Source organism: Acartia tonsa, chromosome 9 (genome assembly GCF_053477335.1).
Source record: "Acartia tonsa isolate MP-2025a chromosome 9, ASM5347733v1, whole genome shotgun sequence".
Classification (NCBI taxonomy): Eukaryota; Metazoa; Arthropoda; class Copepoda; order Calanoida; family Acartiidae; genus Acartia; species Acartia tonsa.
In genome coordinates, this window is record NC_137268.1 from 41689661 (window position 1) to 41717159 (window position 27499).

The 27499-nt window shown below is 31.4% G+C and overlaps 2 long non-coding RNA genes across 2 annotated transcripts; both read left to right on the forward strand.

Moving 5' to 3' along the window:
* Positions 1-22467: 22467 nt before the first annotated feature.
* On the forward strand, positions 22468-23718 carry LOC145327547 (uncharacterized). Its single transcript, XR_013882182.1, has 3 exons — positions 22468-22532; positions 22880-22952; positions 23673-23718. It is a non-coding gene; the product is annotated as an uncharacterized LOC145327547 (long non-coding RNA).
* A 222-nt stretch (positions 23719-23940) lies between these two features.
* On the forward strand, positions 23941-25428 carry LOC145327548 (uncharacterized). Its single transcript, XR_013882183.1, has 3 exons — positions 23941-23968; positions 24237-24328; positions 25061-25428. It is a non-coding gene; the product is annotated as an uncharacterized LOC145327548 (long non-coding RNA).
* Positions 25429-27499: the final 2071 nt, after the last annotated feature.

Consider the following 27499-nt stretch of genomic DNA (forward strand, 5'->3'; position numbering starts at 1 on the left):
CCCCCGCTGGGGCTAGAAATAAGAGAAAAGCTACAGTGAAAATACGACAAAACCCGCAGCTTCATTTTCTTTCCGAGACCGATTTTTAGTAGGTTTTTCAGCAATATTTGCAGCTGTAATCAACCGAACAGTTTTTTTCGGTTAGTTGTCTTATCTTGGGAGTTAGCTGTTAATATTTGCAACCACAATCAGTCCGCCTAAATAAGTTTATTTGCAGCTGCTAGCCACAGATTTTGAAAAGAAAGAATTTTCCAGTTTTCAAAAATCTGCCAAATTTGCTTTTTCAAAGATATTTCACGCGCAATATAAAGATACTTCATAATAAACATAGCGTATATTAGATGTCATTATATAATAATAATTTTTGGGTATAGTTCCTTTCGTGACATCGCACCATAAGGGGCGATTCTTCGTATTTTTCACAGTAGGTTTTCTCCTATTTCTAGCCCCTGCGGGGGGGGGGGGGGGCTCTAACCCTGCGGGGGCCAATTACCTACTCAATATAACCTAACCTAACCTAAAATAACCTATAAAAAGCCATTTTAAAAATACGACAAATCGCCCCTTAAGGTGTATGTCATGAAAGGGACTATTCCCTAATTTTCCAATTTCCAGTATGGCTTCGAATCCAAATAATATACTCTAGATTAAAACCGATTCTGAACCATGTATCGGATGAACGGGACGCTCATCGGCCTCTCGGGTAGAACAAAACCTTAATAAAAAGTTTCATTTTACTATCAACAAAAAGTACGATGCTATAAATAAGCGAATATTACATGATAAACTTCGTTTAATTTGAATGAGGAATCAGATTCAGAGGTATATGCCATTTGTAAGAATAGATAAATATAATTACTTGGATACTGCAACAGATATTTGTCTACTCTTATAAAATGGTACTTCCAGCTGGCTAATATAAAGACCCATCCCCTTAACTCCATCCCGACCCTTTATACTGGAGGAACCTTCTGTCAAATGACCAGTAAATGAATACTATAATAGCAACATAAATGGTCGACAATTTTTCCCCTCTCATAATACCCACGTATATTCTACATTCATTGTAATAATTAATTTCTTGTGATACCATATCCCTGTTTTATTTGAATGATATTATTGCATGATCATTAGCGGAGATATTCATGACCTTAGTTTTAATAATTAGTGCAATTCCATATAGTCAGCGATGGATGAGTAATCTAAATAAAAATCTTTACAGAGACAAAATAATTTTAGTAAAATAATAGAGGGTAAAGGGGTTAAATATTTGAATGTCCTCATCTCGTGGATACTGTGCCGACTTTCAATTGGGTCTTTGAATATTAGCCAATGGTGTCGGATGTACTAACACAGCAAAGTCGCGCTACATAAGAGCAGAAGGATTTTGCTAGCAGGCGAAAATGGTCCCCAACACAGGATTCAGGTAGTTATATGCAGTGGCGTGCGAACCGAAGGGGGCATTTGGGGCAATCGCCCCCCCCCCCTAGCGACCAAAACGCCCCCCCCTGCCCCCCCCTAGCCACCGCCCCCCCTGCCCCCCCTAAATGTTGAAAAATGCCCCATTTTGCCCCCCCCTGGTCAATAAAAATGCCCCTTTTTGCCCCCTACCCTACAAAAAGCAAAACTATCCCAGTTTCAAAAAAAAAGATCAAGAAATACTCCAAAAAAAAATTTTTGGCGCTTCTCGCCAAACAGACAGTTACTATTCATTTAACCTTACCAAATTTTTAGATTAGTGTAGAAATTAGGTTATAATCTTTTTTCACTGAACATAACAAACCAGGTAATAGGAAGTATTTTATTTTGTATAATATAAACTTTTTACCAAAGAAATTTTGTACATCCCCAATAACAAAATCACAAACCCTTATTTAGATTACAATTAGTGGATGAAATGTATGGAAACTCGACTTAATTAACCAACCAATCAAAATGCCATTAAAGTCCCCAAAGTTGTTGAGCCAACGAATAAGAAAATTTTATATGAAATATTGGGGACTAGTGTAATAAATAGCCCAAAAACCCCTCCCTCCCTGCATATTTGAAGAAAAAAATTTGCGCTTCGCGCCCTTCCAAACGGTTTCTGCTTTTTATCACATTGCATTGTATATTGTGTTTTTATTTCTTTAAAAACATGTGTAAACAACAAATATTTAATCAAAAAGTTATTTTATATAAAAAAGAAACAGCGTTGATATTTATCTAAGCCTTTTTCTCAACACTGTATGTCTGTCTAAATAAATAACTATTTATGATGTCATTTTATTTTCAGGATAAGTTTATAATTTTTTGTGTACATACCCTTACAAAAAGACATGTTTTTTTATGGCAATTTTCATTAAAAAACATTAAAACTAACTACACTCTATATTCCTAACCTGATCAAATACGCCACTCTTGTTGTCTTTAATTGATTTTAGTTCAAAGGGGGAGTAAATATTTTAGGTGCGCTTAACGCACCGCCCTTATAAATCCTTGGAAACACCACTTAATAAAAAATTAACAGAGTTTTAAAGTGCCATTTAAAGAGGGTAGGATATGTTGATATAACTTTTTAGCTTCTCTATAATTCACTATGGCTGTCAGTACGTAATGCTAAAGGGGAAATGTGATTTTTTCAACTGCAATTAAAGATAGAAGGCTAAAACTTAATGTTAACATTCCCATCATTATGGAGTATAATTAACTATTAAAAATTCATGGAGGTTGGACTGCTTTTCAGGACGTTTTTGGCTATTTTTGTATCTTTTAAATTTTGGGTATAGTCCCTTTTGTGACATTGCCTCTTAAGGTGCATTTCGTCGTATTTACACTAGCTTTTCACCTATGTATAGCTTAGGGGCCAATTGCCTAACCCTGCAGGGAAATCACCTGACCTAACTTAACCTAGAATAACCTTTTAAAAGCTACTATGAAAATACGACGAAATGCCCCTTAAGAGGCGTTGCCACAAAAGAGACTATACCCTATATTTCTAAGAGATTTTTATATCTGTAGATGAAAGGACAAGTAATTTTTTTGTGGATTAAAATATTTAAAAAAAATAAAATTTCTCGCTGATTCGAGCATCCAGTATGTAATTTACTTTGACTGTCATCACACAACATACAGGAAAAAGGATTTGTGACTTTTTCTACCTAAAATATATATTTATTTCAACAGATGCTCTTTAAATTTACTTGTCTGTATTCTTATTCATGATTTTTTGTGCTTTGCTACTTAAAGATGTTGTCATCCTTGTTGTCATACAATAAATAAATATTTAAAATCAGTTTTACATATTAGGTTAATTTTTGGTAAATTATCCAAAATGAGTGCTTTTATCTCCCACCCCCCCAAAATTTTTTTAATGAGGTTATTCATCCTTCCTGCTGAGATTTTATAACATCCCCTTCCACCCATAAAAAATGTTTTGTGGTGGGGGGGGGGGGGGGGGTAGGTTAAATTATCTTCTGTACTTTTTTTTCAAAGATGCTTTCTAGCTCCCTTCCCTTCGATCATTGCAGGGTGGGGAGAAGGGATGGGGGAGAAGAGATGGGGGGGGGGGAAATATGTGGGATATAAATAGAAAAAGGGATGGGGGAAGGGATGGGGAAGAAGGGATAAGAACTAGAAGGCCCATAATCAAATAATCCCACCCCTTAAAACGCCCTTATTTAAAATTAGTATATATAATCAAAATGCCCCCCCCTAAAGCAAAGTGCCCCCCCGGGGCACTTTGATTTTGGGGGGGGGCAAAATTTTACAAAATCTTCAAAATGCCCCCCCCTAGACAAAGTGCTTCGCACGCCACTGGTTATATGGATTAAATATTTATACTTATAAATTGATTACAAAATGTATCATTTATCTGTTTAGATTTTTAGCTGGAAAGTTAAAGGAAAATACATCCTTTCTGAATATTTACATTTTATACTTTTAGTAAAAAATTTAGAATAAAGGAACAAGGATGACAACATCCAGAAAAGCGAAGCTCCAAAATCACAAGCGATCGTTAACTCTTGTAGAGTGTCAGAACTTGATTAGCAGAACAATTCTAACTAGTCTGAATTGACGTTAAGACGGACGGACGGACGTAAAACTATGGAAGAAATGTGATTTCCTTTGATACTAATCAAAATATACTTCTCGAAGATACTCCTTACCAAAGAGCATCCATTATACAACTTATTTTGTTCTACAGTCTGTCGCTCATGTACAAAATAATCTATATATAGAAATCTAAAGGTTTCGTGATTTTTTTTTACTTGCTTGTTCTGTGTCATTGGGCATTGACAAAAGTATTAATGCATTTATGTATAATGACTTATGATTGTTGCATTAACAAATCAAATACTTCTTCAGAATGCCATTTAAACTTTGTAATTAATGGGTTGAATTTATTTATCTAAAAATCTGAAAATTTAAAATGAATTTATCTACCTACGTATTTTTGTAGGTGTGCTACCTATCTCCATTTTCATTATCAACGTAGAACTTATTTACTTAATTGTTACACAAGTTTCGTTAGATCTGAGGGGCCTGGGCTAACAAAACAGGTATTGATTTTATTCCTTTTATTTAAGATTTATTCCTTTTAAGATAAAAAGTTAGACACTATTACTAGGTTCAAATAATTTATCTATGATAATTGGTAACACTATCATTACCAACCGTCACAAACAATAAAAGAGTAGCTGCGCGTATAATGCAACGTTTTTTGTCCCATCGATTCCAAACTTTGCATGGTGATTCTTGTAGTAGTTAGGTACAATTTTAAAAGCGTATCAGTTATATAATCATTACCAGAATGTCAGTACGTCCATTTCTAACATATTGATTTTTAACTTTTTTAACAAGAAATTTTTAAGTGATAAATTATCCGATTATTCTGATATTTGGAATACTGATTCCTATTACAACAAAGTATAATGTCAAAAGCAAAGCATCTCTATACTCAAGTCCTAAAACTATAAGTATCTCCTTAAACAATATCCTATATTTAGGCAGTTTTTCAACAAATTTCCTTACAATTTTTATACATTTATATTCTGATTATTTAAGTGTTATTGTTTGTTTGTCCTACCTATGGATTCTGTCATCCTTGTTTAATCCTCAATTTGTGCGTACAATTTATCATGATTATGATAAGAGTAAAATGATTTTATATCAATCTACTTTGCATGCAATAAAGTGATCTGCGGAAGAGATAACTTCAAGATAACAAAGTTTGTTTGAAATAACTAAAAAAAATAAGGACAGTTGTGTCCATAAGTAGCGCAGTAACAACAAATTATTTCTGGAAAGATGATGTTGCCCCTCTATAAATGAATTTAGCAGCTGCACCCCTAACATCAAGGGGCTTTGTATTTGAAAGGTTAGGGCAGATAGAAAATAGCTCAAAACCATATTTGAAGCTCTCGTAAAATAAAACACCTAATCTGTAAGTAGTTATAAAAATCTTAAGCTACAGACCAAAAAAAAATACAACAACCTATGAATCAACAAATACTGATATTCTTATTTTTCAGAGGATTGCTACTTATTAGCATTTACATACTTATTATAGTTTACATTTTTGTATATATTTAGCTATTAGTTAGCTTGGCAATTTTCTGGGAATACTTTTGATAACTTACTAAAATATTCCTAATGTAACAGTTTCTTTACAGTAGTAAAACATACATTCAGATAAAACTATATATTGTAGCATTATTTTAGATTTTTAAATATTCTGTAATATAAAGTAGTAAGGTTTTTTTTTGTCTGATATTTCAAGTTTAATTACTAAATTGATTAAGTTTTCGATTTCAGGGAAGCTTTAAATAGGTTCTGGGGTGCTTTAAGGCTCTTTTATTTTCAGTTTTGGACATTTTTTGTTAGTTTGGAGATAGTTTTAGGCTATTTTTCTTCCATTACCTATCCCTTAAAATGTTACATATTAGGGGCGCATCGACTAGTATATTAAACAGTATTATTTTATATTAATTGGAGATATAGTGGTCAATTCAATGGAAGGAAATCCCCCATAAAACGAGGATCTAAATTGATAAGACAATGGACGATAAAATATCTACATCCCCAATGATGATATACAAAATTAACCCTTCTGATTACAATTAGTGTTTAAAACGCTTGGACACTCACTTAACTTAAAGCAAACATTATGATAAAGCTTTGGAGACTAGTGTAATAAAAACCCAAATGTCCCTCTCACCCTCCCTAAATCAACTTTTGTGCTCTTAGTGTATCATAAAATCATTATAAGAATAGCCTTACAAAAATTGATAAAATATTAATGAAACAAGGATGACAACATCCATAAAAGCGAAGCACTGAAACGGTAGTACAAACGGACATCAACACTTGTATAGTGTCTAAACTGAATAATTAGAATAAAAAGTTTAAGATTCGAAGCCAAATTGTAAGTAAATTTTTTGAAAAACTACTTGATACAGGATTATGTTTATGGACATACTTACATTTTTAGGACTTGATTATAGAGTTGCTTCGCTTATAATATTGTTCTTTGTTTTTCCAGGAATCAATATACTTAAAATCAGATCAAACGGATAATTAGATCACATAAAAATTTGTTGTTAAAAAAGTAAAAAAATCAACATGTTTAAAATGGACATACGGACATTCTGGTAATGATTATAGAGTTGCTATGCTTTCTAAATCGTACCTAACTCCTACAGGAATCATCATGCAAAGTTTGAAATCGATAGGACAATTCTAACATGCCTAAAGTAACGAATAAAAGCTATATATCTCGGACGGACGGACGTACGGACGGACGGACGTACGGACCTACCCTAATTATAGAAAAGCTTCACTTTTAAAAATACACATACTATTTTTTTCTCATGAGAAATCTCATTAGTTTTTTTAAGTGGGTGTAATTGAGTGGGAGACTTGCATTAATATTAAATTGGTACTTTCCCTCTTAGATACAATGGACCATTTAATATCACCCCCTTTCCCAATCAACTAATCTATTATATAAAGTTGAAAGTTTTTTTTTGTTTTTGTTTGCCTGTTAAGATCTCTGATCACTCAACTGATTGAGTTTTCTATTGTTAGAGAGCTTTGCATAGGTCTAGGGATGGTTTTATGATACTTAAAAAATGCTTTTGCACTGCCTCCTGCTTCTCCTAGATGCTATGGAGAAGCCGCTAGTTAAGGTATAAATAATCTGTAAGATCTCAAAAATTTCTATCCTTACGAGAACACAGGGGATCTTCGGAGGAATTTCAGACACCTATGTAACTTACACTTATTCTATGGAATTTCAAACTTCAGCACAAGATGGACAGACGTAAAAAGTGAGTTAAAAAGTAGGTGTTCATTGGCCATGGGTAACTTTACAAAATATTTGAAATCTATCTTTAAATGGAGCCGAGTAAATCTCATTTTCTTAAAGGTGTTATAGACAAAAGAACAGAAAAAGATGGAATAACAAATAGTGTTGGGGATTAGGGGGAAGCTTTTTATACGGGCCTACCATTGGTAAATTAAAATGTTTAATGGCCTACCATTGGTAATTTAGTCTGTGTATTGGCCTATCATTGGTCATTTGTATTATAAGACGACATTTTTTTTAGGCACTATAAAGAGCTTCATTTAGGAGGTAGGGTATAAAATGGACCCAATGGAAAATTAAGGGATATTACAATAAAATGAAATAAAGTCACTATTAATTAATTATTTAAATTATCACCTCAATTGGTACAGAAGCTCCTCTATGCTTTTTGACTGTTTGTAACAATATAAGGATTAATACTTTATTTCTATTTTTATTTTCGACATAAATTGTATGTATGCATTTGCATACTCCCATGGATCTAAAGGGATAAGACAATGGTCGATAAATTGATGTACATCCTTAATGTACAAAATTAGCCCTTCCATTGATAACAATTAATTGTTGAAACGTTTGAATACTTATCCGAATTTACCAACCAATCAAAATAAAAGAAATGTCCCTAAAGTTGTTGAGCCAACGAATAAGAAAAAAAATCACAGGGGACTAGTGTATTAAACAGCCCAATGTCCCCTCACTCCACCTCGGATATATTTTGGGGGTAATCATCCCTTTTCCTCTCCTCCCTGCAACCACTCTTAGGGTTGAAGCCACTATACTGCAATAAAATTATGACATGTATTGAAAATGTAAATGAAAACGTAAATTATGACCATCAAATAAAGTTAATATTTAATTATTTGTTAGATTATATAAAAATGCATTCTCATAAACAAGGATGATAAATCTACTAAAGCGAGTAAATAATAGAGATAAGAATCATAATTTTAAATGCAAGGCGATTTTTTCATATAAAATATCCTAAAATAGCATATTAAAATCTATTCCAGTATGGCTTCGAAACTTATCAATATCTGCTGGAATTGATCCGGTTTTGTCCATACTAAAACAAGGATGACAACATCCATAAAAGCGAAGCTCTGAAACGGTAGGACAAACGGACATTAACACTTGTATAATGTCAGAACTGAATAATTAGCATGCGAATGTATAAGAGTCAAAGCAAAATTGTAAGTAAATTTGTTGAAAAACTGCTTGATACAGGATAATGTTTATGGACATACTTACATTATTAGGACTTGATTATAGAGTTGCTTCGCTTATAATATTGTACTTTGTTGTCCCAGAAATCAGTATACCAAAAATCAAACAAATCGGATGATTAGGTCACATATAAATTTGTTGTTAAAAATGTTAAAAAATCAACATGTTTAAAATGGACGTACGGACATTTAGGTAATGATTATAGAGTTGCTACGCTTTCTAACTCGTACCTAACTATTACAGGAATCACCATGCAAAATTTGAAATCGATAGGACAATTCTAACATGCCTAAATTAACGAAAAAAGCTATCCGTTACGGACGGACGGACGGACGGACCGACCCTAATTATAGAAAAGCTTCGCTTTTAAAAATCATGTGTTGTATCTTATCATGTCCACTTTTATCGAATATTAAAATAAAAATCATAGTATTAATGCCATTTTCAATCTTAAAAATTTTCATTGTAATATCAGCGAAAAGTTATCTATAATACGATGTGATAAATAACTATTATGCAAATTCTAACAAGCCGAAATTAATGAGAACAATCCTATAAATATAGAAAATATTTGCTTTTATCAAATAAATAAATAACCTTTATATTTATATTCAAAAATGAATCTAAATTATTGTAAACGTTATTTTTAGTTTTATAATTATACTAAAACAAGGTCAATTTTATCCATAGGATAGGTTAAAATTAGCTGCTGTTATCATGCAAACAGCTACGACCCTAGCATCTTGGATTAAAGAAAAAAGAATAGCCTAAAACCACCATGGGACCTATAGGAAGTCATATTAAGATAGAGAACTGGCAAAAATTATCAGTATGGCGTTATAAGGTTTCATAATGATTCTTAGCATTGGGCATAAACTAAACGTCAAGTCAAGGCTACTCTAAAAGTAATTAATCAGTGACGTGCAAAGAGTTTTGTCAGGGTGTGGGCGAAGCTTTGATAAAAATCCTGAAGTAAGTGTATCCAACCCCCCTCCCCCTTAAATTTTAGCAAGATGGTGGATTAACCCCCCCCCCCTCCTCTCATGCACGCATTATCAACAAAAAAAGTTATTTAAAGAACAACTATGCATTTAATACCTAAATAAATGTATGGAATTTGATCAAATTTGATCTGAATTCTAACTTTTGATCACAGATAGTGATATAGATATTGTTAAAAAAATGTCGACCCTGAAATATCGTGGAGGGAGGAGGAGCGGATATCACCCTCCATTTTTTCTGTCTTATTTTCTGTGTGTAAAAGATAGAATACCCAATACCCAATTTTATACTTTTTAAATCTATGGATTTTTATTGGACACAAGTGGTAATTTAAATGTTTCGAATATCAAAATCCTTGTAAAATACAGTAGTAAAAAATAATGTGAAATATAGGGGGCAACAAAACTGGAATCAATCTTATAAACATACAATTTACTATCCGCAGAAAACTGTCTATAATACGATGCGCTATATAACTATTCCAATCCGTGATTTTATTTGTTGTACTTTTGATATTATATGACTCTAAATTTCTGAGGTTTGGGTCTTAATTTGTCTCATTCTATCAACCAACTGACCATACAGATTCAGTATGGGTCATACAATATTCACAAACTGACCATACAGATTTCAGTATGGGTCATACAATAATCACAAACACAATTTTAAGACAGTGGCATGCACAGGGTTTTACCAGTGAGGTGCGCGAGGCGCACTCAAAAATTTTGAAACGACCCTTAATATTTTTGACACCCCCCCACACACACCTTTGCTACCTTGAGTGGTTTATCAGGGGGCGTAGACACTTGTGAAGGGGGTGTTGAAAGGTGTAAAGGGGTGTTCCCATCCCCCTTGTAGACATTTCTTTATTAAAAGCTAGTTTTTGTAGCAAAGCTACTTTTCAACTCACAATATCTGTTCGTCAGCTTTGGGAGATATTTATAGATTGTTATTAAAGAGAGAAGTCAAATGTTGCATCTATATTAGACTATAAAAGTTGAAAAGATTTTTAATCAATATAATAGATTTGAAATCTGCATAAAATTTTAAGGATTTTTTATAAAATTCGTTTTTTATATAATTCTTTATTTAAAGGCGCAAATACGATTTAAGTTAATAAATTTTGACCAATAGGATAGCTGGATTGGAAACTACCTACGCTCTAATTGGTTGAATGATGTACGTCACTTAAGCTTCTCCAATCAGAGCGCAGATAGTTTTCAATCCACCAATCACAGATCTCAAAATTATTTAACTTAATTTGTATTTGCGCCTTTAAATAAAGAATTATGTAAAAAACTAATTTTATTAAAAATCCTTAAAATTTTATGCAGATTTCAAATCTATTATATTGATTAAAAATCTTTCCAACTTTTATAGTCTAATCTATATAGCATTAGATTAAACTTTAGATCTATGGGGGAAATGTAAATTTCACTGCTGCATTATAAACTTTTTGAAATCCTGTTTTGATAAATAATCATTTTTAGGTCAAAGAACATACAAAAAAAACATAAGTAATTGTACTTTCTAAATTTATTTTCTACTCTAAACAGATTTATTTAGAGTTAAAACTAAGTAAGAATGGGTCTCTTCTTATTTTCTGTCTTGATTTTAGCAGCCTTAATTAGGGATGGTTCAAGGTTCTATAAAATATTAAATTTGATTGTTAAAAGAAAATAGATTAAAAGGTACACCTATAAAAATGCTCTGAGAAGCACTGGGAAGTGTAATTAGTGACGTCATAAAAATACGTCTGAAAGGAGGAATTACAGGAGAAGTGCGAAATGAAACCACTAAAAAAAGAGATGTAGTTAGACGCATTTTTATGACGTCAAACATGATACTTTCCAGTTTAATTGTCCTAAAAATCATTATTTGAAAAGAGGATCAAGAGGATAGGGTGAAAATTATCTTTCCCAATATCCTTAAAACATGTTTGACTTAATTGAAAATATGCTACGACCAATATTATTACAACTCAAAATTATAAAAAAAAACAAGGATGACAACATCCATAAGTAGCGAAGCTCAAAAATCATGGAAGAACATCCAGAATGAACTCTAGAGTATTTAAACACAAAATAAAAATTTATATAAAATCACGAAACCTTTCATGATTTATAATGTGGAAATCTAGGAATCGATCTAGCACCACAACCAATAAGAAAATCTTTAAAAAAAAAATTTGTGGAATTATGTAAAATGTAAACTTATTCAATTCCTGAAAATTTCAGCCATCTATCTGGACTAGGAGTTGAAAAAAAGCTTGAACACTTAAAAAACTAGGAATCGATCTAGCACCCCAACCAATAAGCAAATCTCACCAAAACTTTATAGAAGTGTACAGAATTGGAATTTATTTGATCCTTGAAAATTTTAGACTTCTATCTTTAATAGGAATCGAGAAAATCATGAAAACTTAAAAATCTAGGAACCGATCTAGCACCCCAATCAATTGACATATCTCAATGAAACTTGGTGAAAATATGAAGAATGATGATTTAATCACTAAAAATTTCAGCTGTCTATCTTTTATAGGAGCCGAGTAAATCACGTTTCCCCCAAAACATTTCAGACATACAGACATACAGACAGACGGACATTTCAAATTATAGAGTAGCTTCGCTACTAAAAATATCTAAGAAAGTCATAAATAAACGAAGCTCTTTATAGTAGCTATAAAAAATGACTTCATACAATACAAATGACAAATGATATTTATATTTATAGGCCAATACACAGTATAAATTACTAATAGCAGGTCAGTATACATTTTAATTGACCAATGGTAGGACAGTATGTCGTTATTTTTTTATTAGCACTATAAAAAGGTTTTAAATAAACAGCATGATATTAACTAATATTGACACACGTAAGGACTAGAATTATTTTTTTGTCATTTTAGAATATATTTATATTCTATATGTTTATTTTTCCTAAATCTTAAATTCAAATTTTGAAACTAAACCTTTTCTAAATTTTAGAACATCTTAAAAACTGATCATCAACAATGCATCATTTTTGTTTTTGGCCTTTTAAAACGGCATCCCATCACTTCCGTCTAAATTTTAAACCAGATATTAAATCAAATTGTGCTTTTATGAAGGGATCTAAAGGAATAAGACAATGGCCGATAAATTGATGTACATCCCCAATTATGAAACACAAAATTGCCCCTTCTGTAGATTACAATTAGTGGTTTAGACACTCAATTTAAAGTAAGAATATTTCAAGAAATTTTGAGATGGTTCCATTTTTCTGAATGCCTCATTGAATTAATAATTTTGACATTGACAATTGGTTAAAACTTAATTTTAAAGTTTGGATCATGGAAAGAAAACGAAGTAGCGGCTTTCGTCGTGTATTTTCACAGTAGCATTTAATTTGATTATTTCAGGTTAGGTAAATTTTAGTGATTGCCCGGCAGGGTTAGAGACCCCCGCAGGTGCTAAAAAAAAGAAGAAAAGCTACTGTGAATACACGACGAAACCCGCTACTTCGTTTTCTTTCCATTGTCTGTAAGTATTTAATAGAAAGGCCGTTTTGGCAAAGCACACATTTTCTCAATTTAGAATTTCTGATATAGACGGTGTTAATCAGTGTTGCGGAGCCGGAGCCGGGAGCCGTGGAGCCGCCATATTTAGCTGGAGCCGTAATTTTCGTTAAAAAAACGGCTCCGGCTCAGACTAGATAAATTTAACATTTTTTAAAAATTATAATTTGGTAAATATGTTTTGTCATGTCCAAATGCACCAAGTTTTTCAAGTCCATTTTTATCAAAAATTGAACTTTTAAAACCTTCAAAAGACAAAATAGACGTGGGGAAAAAAATGTCTAGTTTTTTTTTATTTTAGTTCAAAGCCGGAGCCGCACCAAAATCAAACGGCTCTGCAACGCTGGTGTTAATAGTTTGTGGTTTTTATGCGGGAGGGATAGCCCACCTTTTTAAAAACCCAAGTGGGAGATAAAGACCTTGGGGAAAGAACACTGTAGGATATTTCTGGATTTTTTAGTTTTATTGAATTTAAAAGCGAGGGTTTTCTATAATTAAGGTATGTCCTTACGTAATGCCGTCCACATGTCCGTAACGGATAATTCTTTTGTTAATTTAGGTATATTAGAATTGTTCTATCGATCAAATTTTGTTACAATTTAATAAGGACACTACAGTAAAACTAATTTTTGGTGATAAAAATGATATTCTTTATAGTTGAAAAAGATAAAAAATATTTTGAAATATCTCCTATTTTTTCAAATAGTGATTGGTTTAAATAGGGAAAAAACTGTGTATGACCTTAGGCCGTTTTCTAATTACTATTGGGGGTGGGCATATATATTGGTTAGATAACATTAACACAAAACATTAATAAAATAATTTAGACATGTTAGAATTATCCTAGTGATTTTAAACTTTGTGTGACGATTCCTGTGATATCTAGACATAATAAAGACATATAAAGCGTAGGAACTCTATAATCATTATCATAAGATCCGTACGTCCATTTAAAACATCCTTATCTTAAACTTTTTGATGACGACTTCTTGTAAGATATAATTATCCTACTGATCTCATTTTCCTATTCTAATTCCTATTACAACAAGGTACAATATTATATGCGAAGCATTCTAATAATCAAGCCCTCTGTTTTCAGGAAGTGTTGCATCAAATTTACGTACAATTCGCTTGTATAGATGTTGTCATCCTTGTTTTTTTGTTATTTTAGTCGTTTGATATTATATTATTTTGTCTGTATGGTACGTACACTAAATAGGTTACCGATATATTTTTATCTGCATGATTACGATATCAATATCAGATCTTATATAGGGATACAGGGAGAGGTCAGGGAAAGATTAATAAACCTTCGTCTAAATTTTCTTAGTTGACAGATGGAACAAGTATTATCGTAGTTCAAAGTTAGAAAGATAGATATAATAAAAAGATTGATAGATAAGCATAAAGATAGATAATTAATGAAAAAAAGTTCGACAGATGAATAAAAAAATATATCTTTTATTCAAAGTAGCTTGATGTCATTCCGTTTGTATGTCTGTCCGTTCCTTAAGATCTCGGTAACCCTGAACCGATCGGATTCTACTCTTCAGGGAATATACCTAGTGGGCCTGTGGTGGTTTTAGGCTATTTTCTTGGGGGATGGAACACCCCCATCCCCCAAAAAACAACCCCACCCCAATTTTTTAAAAAGAATTTTTACGAATTTTGCGAATTCGCAATTTATTCGCGAAATTTTTTTGATTCATTCGTATTTTTTTCCGCTGGGTAGGTAATAAAAGATGTAATTATACCTCCTAGAGGCTAGGTGCGAAGCCCCTAGTAGATAGATAAATAAATAGCTATTTAAATTCATATAAAGCTAATCAGATTATTATATAATTATTTAGATATATAGATAAAACAAGGATGACAACATCCATAAGTAGCGAAGCACAAAAAATCGTCGATTGGAATACGTAGATTTAAAAGGTTTTTACTAAAATCAAGAATAGATTTATTGGATAAAATAAACATGAAACCTTGTTTTATTTTGCATGATGACATGGTCAAAGTAAATTATAATGGGAAAAATTATTTTGATACAGATATCCCATAAAAGTTTGAAAATTGCATCAAAATATACAAAGATATGGGGAAATATGTAAAACATATAAAAATAGCCAAAAACCTGATAAAAGGCAGTCTGGCCGTCATAGTTGTTTTATTAAAACGACAAAAAATTTAATTTTTAAATCCTTAACTTAAAAAATTTGGAAAATCGGACCATATACACTGAAGATATGGAAAAAAGTGTTAAATATATAAAAATAGCCTAAAACCTGCTAAAAAGGCAGTCTGGCCGTCATGGTTATTTTGTTTAAAAGACGGGAAATTTAATTTTGATATATAAAACTGAAAAATTTTGAAAATCGGACTATAAACACTGAAGATATGGAGAAAAATGTTAAATATATAAAAAAAAACAGCCTAAAACCTGCTAAAAAGGCAGTCTGGCCTTCATGGTTGTTTTCTTTAAAAGACGGAAAATTTAATTTTGATATCTATAACTGAAAAAATTTTGAAAATCGGAACATAAACACTGAAGATATGGAGAAAAATGTGAAAAATATAAAAATAGCCTAAAACCTGCTGAAAAGGCAGTCTGGCCTTCATGGTTGTTCCTTTAAACGACGGGAAATTTAATTTTGATATCTGTAACTGAAAAAATTTTGAAAATCGGACCATAAACACTGAAGATATGGAGAAAAATGTGAAAAATATAAAAATAGCCTAAAACCTGCTAAAAATCGGTCCGAACGCCAATGATGTTTTATAGTCAATTGTGCTCCTTAATGATGGGAATGTTGTCAAAAAATTTCAGCATTCTATCTTTTATAGGAGCTGTGTAAATCCCATATCCCCCATAGCGTTACGGACTGACGGACTGACTGACGGACGGACGGACAAAGTGAATTATAGAGTAGCTTCGCTACTAAAAATTATAACTATTTAGACTGATATTAAAGTAAAACAAAAGAGGGATGCTGTGAGTATTGGTGCAAAAAATATGACGTAACAAAAAAATTAGCCAATGAGAGGCCGTTATTGACCAATGGTAAAATTTATAGTGGCCTCTCATTGGCTAATTTTGTTTATTACGTCATATTTTTTGCACCAATACTCACAGCATCCAAAAGAGGAGGAAGGGGTTAAATAATTACATGTTGCTACCTAGTGGACACTGTGTCGACTTACAGTTAGGTCTCTAAATATAGCCTCAGCCAATAGCGTCGAAAATAGTAACACAGCCAGGTTGCTACAAAAGAGGAGGCAGCAATTTGCTAGCAGACGAAATAGGTCCCCAACACTAGATACATTTAATAGACTGATAGACAGCTTGTAGGTAGTTAAATATAGATAGATAGAATGATTGATAGATAAATAAATATAGATAAATATATGAATAAAAAAGATTGAGTGGTCAAACTACTCTTCAAGCATTTTTGTGGTGTATGTTATGCCCTAATTTCCTACAGTTGCCAAAATATATAGTATCACACTAGAATTATTCCTAAAGCACCCAATATTGTGATGTAATTTTGCTATAACAATTATTTTAAAACCAGGTACTTGTATGTGTGTGTTTTATCTTGATTAGCCTCTAGATATTATTGTAAATATATCTTCCCTAGCAAAAATAATTTTTAAAAGCGAAGCTTTTCTATAATTAGGGTCGGTCCGTCCGTCCGTACGTCCGTCCGTCACATAGAGTTAGCTCTTTTCGTTAATTTAAACAGGTTAGAATTGTCCTATCGATTCCAAACTTTGCATGATGATTCATATAGTAGTTAGGTACAATTTAGAAAGCGTAGCAACTCTATAAACAATATAAACAATGACCATACGTCCATTTTCAACATGTCGATTTTTAACTTTTTTGACAACAAATTTTTGTATGTTAAAATTATCCGATTCTTCTGATCTTTTGAAAACTGATTCCTATTACAACAAGGTACAATGTTATAAGCGAAGCATCTCTATAAACAAGTCCCAAAAATGTAAGTATGTCCTTAAACAGTATCATCTATTTATCCAGTTTTGAAACAAATTTTCTTAAAATATTGTTTGTACTGATGAATTAATATTCTGCTAATTCAGTTCTGACAATCTACAAGTGTTAATGTTCGTTTGTCCTTCCATTTCAGAGCTTCGCTTTTATGGATGTTGTCATCCTTGCTTTTATTTGTTTATTAAGAGTATCAGACTAAAGCAAACGAGCAATAACACTTGAAGCCTGAGTTTTTTTATAAAACAAGGATGACAACATCCACAAAAGCGAAACTCTAAAACCAAATTATAGAGTTGCTTGCTATGCTTCCTAAACCGTACCTAACTGTAATAGAAATCATCATATAAAGTTTGAAATAGATAGGACAATTCTTACATGTCTAAATATACGAAAAGAGCTAACCTTTACGGACGTACGGACAATGACATACATACGGACAACCTGCCCTAGTAATAGAAAAGCTTCGCTTTTTAAAAATAGACCTATTACCTTTTGAGTCATTTTGTAGAGCTAATACTTGCCGAACTTCTTGCTTTATTGTTGTAAGAATCACCATTTCAAGTTTAGGAGTATTTTTTTGCCAAAAATATCATTTTAAACCATTAGTTGTCAAAAACAGACATACCGACCATCCTACAAATACAATATAATTGCTACGATTCCTGTATTATAGTTTATTGTCATATTAATCTTTATTCAAGTTTAAAAATCTAAATGAAAAATCTATTAAAAAGTTCAAATTTTGAAAATATTTTAAATATTTTTTTTTCACAGGGAAGTTTTGATAGATAGATAGAAAGATTATTATATGCCTCTAGATATTATTGATACATGCCTTTAGCCTAAATTTACATACATAAACACGATACTTTGTGGATCTTAGTTAAAATTAGCCCCATCAGAATGGTTGAGAATATTACCAAAATTGTTTAAACTCTTTAGCTTTTCTCCTCAAAGTGCTTTGTTGGGAATCGAACCACCATCCCCACCACCCTCTAATTTAAAAAAAATCAAAATAAGGGGGTTCAGGTTCTTTCTTTGTGTATTATTTTAGTTAGGTTAGGTTAGGATATATTACTTGCTGCGTAGACCCGCAGGGTTTGGGCACCTATAGGTTTAGCACGTTTAGCGATATTAAATAGAATATATATTAAATCAAACAGATATTTATTTATATCAGCTACCAAACTTTATATATGATCTTGTACATTATTATCTATTGATTCATCAAAAAAGGCTAATTTATACTGGATAAAGTTGGTTTTGCATTATTAAATAAGTTTAAAGAAAAAAAATGATGAGGTATGGAAAAAAGGTTCAAAATATAAAGAATGACAACATCCATAAGTAGTGAAACTCAAACAAAAACATGTTTAAATATAATTTTACCGCTAATTTAAGGCATACTATTTAAAAGCAACAAAGGAGGAAACATTATGTTCAAATTTAGAATTATACTAGTAGCCAAGTATGAGCATATTCCCCAAGAATCTAAAGGGATAAGACAAAGTATGATGATACACAAAGTTACCCTTGAAACGTTTGAACACTCACCTTAATAAACCAACAAATCAAAATTCACTAAAGTCCAACCAATAATAAAACGTTATTATAAAACTTTGAAGACTAGTGTAATAAACAGCTCATTGTCCCCTCTTTCTCAGAGGTTCCCTCATCATTAAGTGGCTTAAAAACTTTAGGGACTTTTGTTCATTGGGTTATACAAAGTATCATTATTAAAGCTTTTCCACCAATAATTGCAATCTAGAAAAGGGGTAATTTGGGGAGAAAACCCAATCTGTCCCGATTTTGTATCACTTTGAAAAGTGCGATTCCAGTTACGTCATATACGTTTCGGGAAAGAAAAAGGGAAGGGGGGAAGAAAATCTCTTTAAAAGAGATGGGAGAAAAGTGAAGATATTTTCTTCCCCCCTTCCCTTTTTATATGACGTCACAGGAATCGCACTTTTCAAAAGTGATACAAAATCGGGACAGATTGGGCTTTCTCTAATTTGGGGATTGAGTCAATTTGTTGTTAATAGGCTTATCCCTTACAATCCCTAATCAAAAAAGCTTCATTTGAAACTTCAAATTCCAAGAATCCAAATATTAAAGTATAACAATAGAGAGGACAGAGGTTAAGTAGCTGTATGCTCACGGGGATGTTAACTTTCAATAGGGTCTTTGAATATCTGCCAATAGCATTGGAAATATTAACACAGCCAAGTCGCTACAAAGAGCAGACTAAAAACTTATAAAGGTCTCCATTACTGGAACCAGGTATTTGTTATATATCTATACAGTATACATTTACATTTATTTTCCAATTTTCAGATTTCCTAAAATGAGCGCAAGTAGACGATCACCTTATCCCTTGCATCCTGATCCTATTTTTGAGGTATAAGTATTTTCATTAACCCAAAAGGACGGCCGGAGTACCCAAAATTTTAGTTTTTATATAAAAAAAAATTAATATAAGAGGATTTCAAGGCTTTATATCTTTGTGGGATAACGTACCTAATGTTCAGATCTACAACTGCACTTTTCTGAAAATTTTTGTAAGTGGAATGTATAAAACAAATCCCCAAACCTATTTTTAAAATATAGTGATAGGTTTTGTGATTTTTAAAAGCTTGGACCAAAATATAGACATAAATAATTGAAAAATTACTACTATTTTAGGAAAAAGCTTTTTGTCAATTATTTTCTTATTACAATACTAGAATATTCATCTCTAGTTTCCACTAACCCTAACCAGTTAATAGCCTAAAAACATCGGGATAAAATGGTTTTGCTGTTTTTGAGAGTTACATTCTAATGTTTATATAATCCCAATCAGTTACATCCTAGCCTGTAGGGCTTAGTTGCTATGTGTTTGCGGCAAAATAGCCTAAAACTTACTTAAATAACAAGAAAAGTTATTTTGATTTTTGGAAGTTGTCATCTTTCTTTCAATTTAATTTTTTAAAAATGTCTCTCAACATAAAGTTTACATCAATAAATGCAGAATGGAGCGTATCCATCCCCTGGTAAAAAAAGGGGGTTGCATAAACTCCATAGTAGTCCAACCCCAAAACCCCCTTAAAACATTCAAGGGGGTGGTTGATTTGAAAAATATGACGGCATTAGAAAAAAAAGAAAAACCTCTTATTTGTTGCAAAGATCCCCCTACCGATGAAAATTAAAGATACACTCTCAGTTGCTATTTCCATGGCTATGTTGACTATATGCCATCAAGTAAAACTAAAGATGGTCATAGCTGACATAATAACGACATATGGAAGATAGTTTTATGTTGATTGAATACAAGCTTACAAATTGCTGCTTTCGTAAATATATTTCTTTTGATGATTGGCTTTAATTATTTAAAATTATAAGCCTTACAAATAATAAGGACAAACAAGCGCGCTCCTAGAATAATTATAGATGCAAGCGGTATTGATTAATTAATTTAGAAAATATCTATGCCAACCATTAACTTTTTGTAAAATTTTCTGTCTCAATATAAATTTTTTCATTTATATAAATATTATATTATAATCTTAAATAACAAGTTAATAAAAGGTGTTATACTTAATAAAGAAAGTTTTAATGTATTATTTATTTTTCAAACATCTTACTGTACTAATCTATGGGACATCTAGTGTTAAAAAAGTAAACAAAAATATCATCCTAAGGTTTTTAATTTGTCTACGTTTTTTGTTTGTATATTTTGATAGTGAATTAAAACTGGAAAGGGGAAAATGAAATGCGTCTATAAAAAGGGTAAAATATAGCTTGGGCTAGAAAACGCGCTTGCACGCACACTTAGATGTTTGTTTATACTTTAAGTGTGCGCTTGGTTACACGGCTCTGTCAAGTAAGATATCAAAGGGTAAGGAGGAACAGGACATGATACAAATTTCTTTAACTGGTCGCGTTTAAAATTATTATACTCGCGGCTGCGCTCCTAGCATCTAGAAGCTATGTATTCCAAGGAGTAATGAAAAAAGTAAAATACCAGAAAATCAAATTTAGGTTGTAAAAATTTGATAGCCTAAAACCATGCAGGGACCTATAAGAAGCTTCTATAAAATCAAGAACTCAATCAGTTTAATCGTTATCGAAATCTGAAGCTACTACCAAAAAAAAATTTACTACTTCCTATAATAGGATGACAGGGGATAGACTTTTTAGAATTTAGAATTGATTTTTATGATGAAAAGTATGTTTCTCCTTCATTTCTTATAAAAAAAATTTGCTTTTAGCGTTTAGGGACTTCCCCACATGGGGGGGGGGGGGGGGGGGGGTTGGTAAACTCATTAATAAATATTGGTTGATTCAGTTCTTTATTCAGCCCTAACCTTTTTAATTTATTGAGTTGGGTGGGGGTTGGCATTCCCAACCAAAGAAAAATAGCCTAAAAACATCACAGGGCTAGTGGATTTATTGGCTTCTGAGCAAGACATGCTATTATAGTATTTATAATCAATTTTGAACACTTTTCATAAATATTTATCTTTTATGCTATATTCCATATTTTTGCTGTTCTTTATAAATAACTAGCGGCTGCGCCCCTAGCATGTAGAAGCTTTATATTCAAAGGGGATAAATAAAATAGCCTAAAACCACCAAATGACATTTGTAAAGCTTAAACAAAAAAGAGAACACAATCAGTTTAGCAGATATTGAGATCTTAAGCTTAACACAAGCTTTATATAATTGGATTTGTTTATGATGTGCTACTTTTAAATCTTTATTTTAGGAAGATAATGAAGATCTTCTGACAGAGATGCAAGATTTTCAACAAGAATATGATAAATTAGTTAAAGAATCATCACAGGAAAAAAACATTGAAATTCAATTATAAATATAATTATGTAATTATAATTATAATAATGTAAAAGTAATTTCTTATTATTATATGTTGCTATTTTACTTGCTTGATAACAATCTTTTATATAAAAAAAAATAAAAAAAATGTCTGTAAATTTGTTTAACAATTTTAAAGATATTTTGGTCTGCTTTTAAGGATTTTTCCTTTGGGTGTATTTAGATTGTTGAAGGGTGTGAGGTTATGGCGAGGGAGACTAAACAGGGATCTAAAGGGATAAGACAATGGCCGATAATTTGATGAACATGAATCAACCAATCAAAAATCAATAAAAGTACCCAAAGTTGTCAAGCCAACGATTAAGAAAACGTTATTATAAATCGTTGGGGATTATTTTAATAAACATTGCCCCCCTCTCTCTCTAGAGGCTAATTAAAATAATACAAAAAGATTTTTTTAAATGGCTGTAAGAAAGCATTAATAAACTTATTTGTTTTTTTACCTGTCAGGAAAAGAATGACAACGAAGCTAGCAACAAAAGAACTGGCATTGGATTTGGATTTTATACAGCTGCCAGGTATAAGTATCTTAAATAAATTTTGTAATGGGATGTGTTCAGTGCTTAACCAGCAGTTTGTGTGAAAGCGACTGCATAATAAATTAGCAATTATGAAATGCTTTAACAAAAAATTTTATTTGTGAAGAATATTTTTTCCAGAATGGCTTCGAAAACGATTAATACCAATGTATTAGAACCAGTTCTGAAAGATCATGTCTAGCATCGTATTACAGACAATCTCCACGAATATTATAATAAAAGAAAATCAATACAACAAAACTAGTTTTATTCTTAGAATTTTTCATTTTCATATCCATGGAAAACTGTCTATAATACGATGCGATAAATAATTATTTTTTGTGCAGGATTGCTCATTGGATGGCAAGATCTTATGGTGCTTACAATAAGAAAAAGAGAAAATCACTGTTTGAAACTAAGGTTTTCCCATTTTTCTTATTTTCTGAAAATTTGTAGAGAAAGAGGGCATTTTGGATCATGGAAAGAACACGAAGTAGCGGGTTTCAACGTATTTTCACAGTAGTTTTTCTCAATTTCTAGTCCCTTGCGGGGCAATCACTTACTTTAACCTAACCTAAAATAACCTATAAAAAAACTACTCTTAAAATACGACGAAACCCGCTACTTTGTTTTCTTTCTATGATCCGACATTTTTTTGTGTCTTAAATAATTGTGTTATTTAGAAAAATATTTTTTCATTGTTACAAAGTATATTGAATTAGTAAAGTGACATATTTAAACTCTTATAACAAGGACAACAAATATGATTTTTACAAATGACACTTATTAATTAAAGTATTCTTATTTTCGTAAGAGCAATTGTGGTGGGAAGAGGGGAAGGAGTCAATATCCCCCTCCCTCCTCTATTCTTATTAAATTTTTGTTTTAAATAAGAAAAAGTTTAAAAACTATTTTTTTTTTTTTGGGGGGGGGGTTGTCTTTTCTTGGATGATTTATCTTAGTAAGTGGTAGTACCCACCCCTAAATTAGTTTTAAGAACCTTTTGAAGGCCTATGAGAAGCTACATTATAAAGGAGCCCATATCAGTTATAAGTGTTAGCAAGATCCTTCGGTACAAACATACAGACTCAGAGACATCTTGATACTTGATTATTGGGATAATTCCTTATTTCTATTTAGAACTTTACATCAATGGATGAACAAAAACCTTCTCAAGGCAATTTAAGATAAATAGAGCATGGATAGATAATACTGACAACATCAATATAAGCGAACTCTAAATTCAGACGGTAGGACAAGCGGACATTGATAATTGTAGAGTAGCAGTGCCTAATAAGCAGAATAGTGATATATAAGTTAAACAAACTGGTTGCAAAATTGCTTAAACTAATCATAAAGTTCTAGGTCAAACTTTCCTTGTTAGTTAAGTCTCTTAGTTAATTTAGGCATGTTAAAATTGTCCTATCAATTAGAACGTTGGATAATGATTCTTAAAGTACAAATTTAAAAGTGTAGAACAACTTTTTGTATGATATAATCATACTATTCATCTGTTTTTTGGAATATCAAATCCTGGGACAACAAAATACAGTATTTTAGGAGAAGGAATTCTATAATCAATTCTCAAACATGTAAGTATGTCCAGAGAATCCTGTATTTACACAATCTTGATATCAGAGCTACGCTTTGGGTGTTGGCATCCTTGTTGTTTTTATTTTATCTAATTTGTACAATTTTAAAAAGGAAGTAATCTGTTTGAGGATAACTTTGTATCAATAACAGAAGAATATGATGGTTCTCAATTAACTGGAGATCATCAAGCTGACACACAAAAGGTAATTCAAGTGATTTGGAGACTGTACCTGTCATTTTAAATCCTTGTAGTAAAATAACAGGATCTGTGTCTGTCTGTACGTGTTCTGTGCGTACTGTAGGATCTCGTTGATCGCTCAACCGATATGGTTCACCTTTACAATGTAGATACTTACAGATCCTGGTAAGGTTTATAACTATTTTTAATAAAAAGAAATGTTGCTATGTTTATAAAATGTTGTATATTTACTGAACGATTTTGGTAACTATTGAACCGATTAAGTCCTGCCTAAGCTAATTGTTCCAAAGAATATTTTAGTGGAATGTAGCATATATTATTTGGGGTTATAGGTTGTCCAGCTCTTTAGAGGCCTAGAGAGGCCTCTAGACTTCAATAGTAAGATAAATAGTGAATCTGTAAAATGGCAAATTGTAGAGGTTCTATTATCATTCAGTGGCATTCACAGAGTTTTATAAATTTTCTTTAAACTCAAATCTAGGGGGGATTTAGGGAGTGTAACTAAGACAACAAGAGAGGTATAATTTTGTTGTCAGGGGCCTGGGTGTCCACACTCTACACAATCAAAATTCTCAAAAGTAAAAAAAAATACTTTAAGAGGTACGTGACTTTTTTGCCTTGGCTGTTTCATGGGGGTGTAGCAGAGACTTGTAGGGGAGTGTACTTAATTTTGCCAGGGGGGGGGGGGGATGGATACACCCCCATTCTGCACGCATCTAATATCATTCTTGTTAAGGTATGTGACTGGTATAACTTGATGTATGGAACTATAAATACAGAATATACCAAGGAATATAGTCAACACATTAGAACAGTCACCCAACAAATAACTGATATGTAATATTTATTTATCGCATCGTATTTTAACTTTCCGCGGATAGTAAAATAAAACTAGTTTTGGTAGTGCCGAGGGGCCGAAGGCTAGTCCTAACAAAAATGAAGTTGATTTAACGATTTTTATTTTAATGTTCGTAGACAAATATCTATAATACGATGCTATACATGATTTTTCCGTATGGCTGAGAATCAGTTAAAATTTAGCGGATATTAATCGGTTTCAAAGCCATACTAGAAAAACAAATCTATTTATATTTTCTGTGTTTTTTTTTTCTTTCAATATAACCAATAAAATCAATAATAAAAAAATTATATAAAGTAGATTTTCTTTAAATAATTTAATTTTAAATTTCTTAAAAAATCAAATATTTATGTTTTTATTAAAATACAATATTTTATTATTACTGCAAATTAAACTCAACAAATAAACTTTCAAAACGAAATAAAACAAAAAATTACATCTTTGAATTTCTAAAGTATCTAAACCAATATTGAACAAAATATTAGTAAATTAAGAAATAATTTAGTTTTTTGTAAATCTTTTTATTTAAACTGTACATTTTATCATACTTATTTTATTAGGTATTTACTTTGCATTTTCAATGGCTCGGCAGTCGCCTAAAAGCATTAAATTAAACACTTTTAGATTGTTTGTTTGGGAACAGATTTAGACGAACATCCAGCTAAAGAAGGTGTATCAACTTTTTTTTATAGCTAGCCGGTTCTTTTAGTAAGTAGTAGATGTAAAATTTTTCATAGAATTCAGATATGCAATCGTTTTTTTTGTAGACCTCTTATTTTTTAAGTAATTTAAGTTAAAAAAAAAAAATTCAGTCGATTTTAAGGTACTAAAATGCAACAAAAAAAAAGAAAGAAAATGGCCATTATGAACAAAAATAGTAAGATCTTTAATTTGACACCTTACTTTTTCAATTCTGTCAGGTAATTATTGAAAAAATCGATTTTTTTAAACCCACGAGAATAAAAACTTTGAACTTAATTTTATCATTTCACAGGTAAAAAAATATGGGTTCATATATACCTTTAGAATCAGAAAAATATTACGAATCCATTGTAAGCAAAATTGAAAAAAAAGTTTACAATATAGTATATAAACTACAATAAAAGGAATTATATGAAAATATCATATTATATTATACAGGCAACATCTTAATCCTTGAATTGAGTATAAAAATGGGAAGGGGCTAAAGAGGGGGTAAAGAGGGGGTAAAAAAGGGAAGACGAAAGTGTTGCCTGAACAAAAAATATGATTGGCCATTTGTTTATTTTTTATTTTTTTACTTTTTTTCAATTTTGCTTACAATGGATTCGTAATATTTTTCTGATTCTAAAGGTTTATATGTACCCATATTTTTTTACCTGTGAAATGATAAAATTAAGTTCAAAGTTTTAATTCTCATGGGTTTAAAAAAAATCAATTTTTTCAATAATTACCTGACAAAATTAAAAAAGTAAGGTGTCAAATTAAAGATCTTACTATTTTTGTACATAATGGACATTTTCTTCCTTTTTTTTGTTGCGTTTTAGTACCTTAAAATCGACTTAATCTTAAACTTAAATTACTTAAAAATAAGAGGTCTACAAAAAAAAATGATTGCATATCTGAATTCTATGAAAAATTTTACATCTACTACTTACTAAAAGAACCGGCTAGCTATATAAAAAAAAGTTGATACACCTTCTTTTAAAGTAATAAAATGAAGATTTCTTGAGGCTTACACGCTGCCTGTGAGCCTTGGTATTTTCTGTTCACTAATATTATAATTATTTTTAAGTTTTGATTAAGATAATAGTTATTTCTCGCATCGTATTATAAACGGCTTTCTGCGGATATAGAAAGTACAATTATTCGGCACCTCGGGGCTAAAAAACTGGTTTTAATCTCATAATTGTACATTTCTAGTTATTTCTCGTATTCATTCGAATCCGGAGGATAGGAACTGGTTCTCATCCATACGAAAAAACTAAAAAAAAGTTGATACACCTTCTTTTAAAGTAATAAAATGAAGATTTCTTGAGGCTTACACGCTGCTGCTGAGCCTTGGTATTTTCTGTTCACTAATATTATAATTATTTTTAAGTTTTGATTAAGTTAAAATATGTTATTACTACTCCAAATTAAAATAAAGAATAAGAAATTGTACATGTACATTATACCTAGATCCCAATCGAACTATATTGGTATTCTTTGTACACCAACTAATAAATAAAATGTTATAATATAAATGTTTTTTCTTCACGAATAAAAAATTAATCATTAATATTTGAGGTATTTATTTTCATATTTAACTCTACAAATATCTAACTTAATTAATAA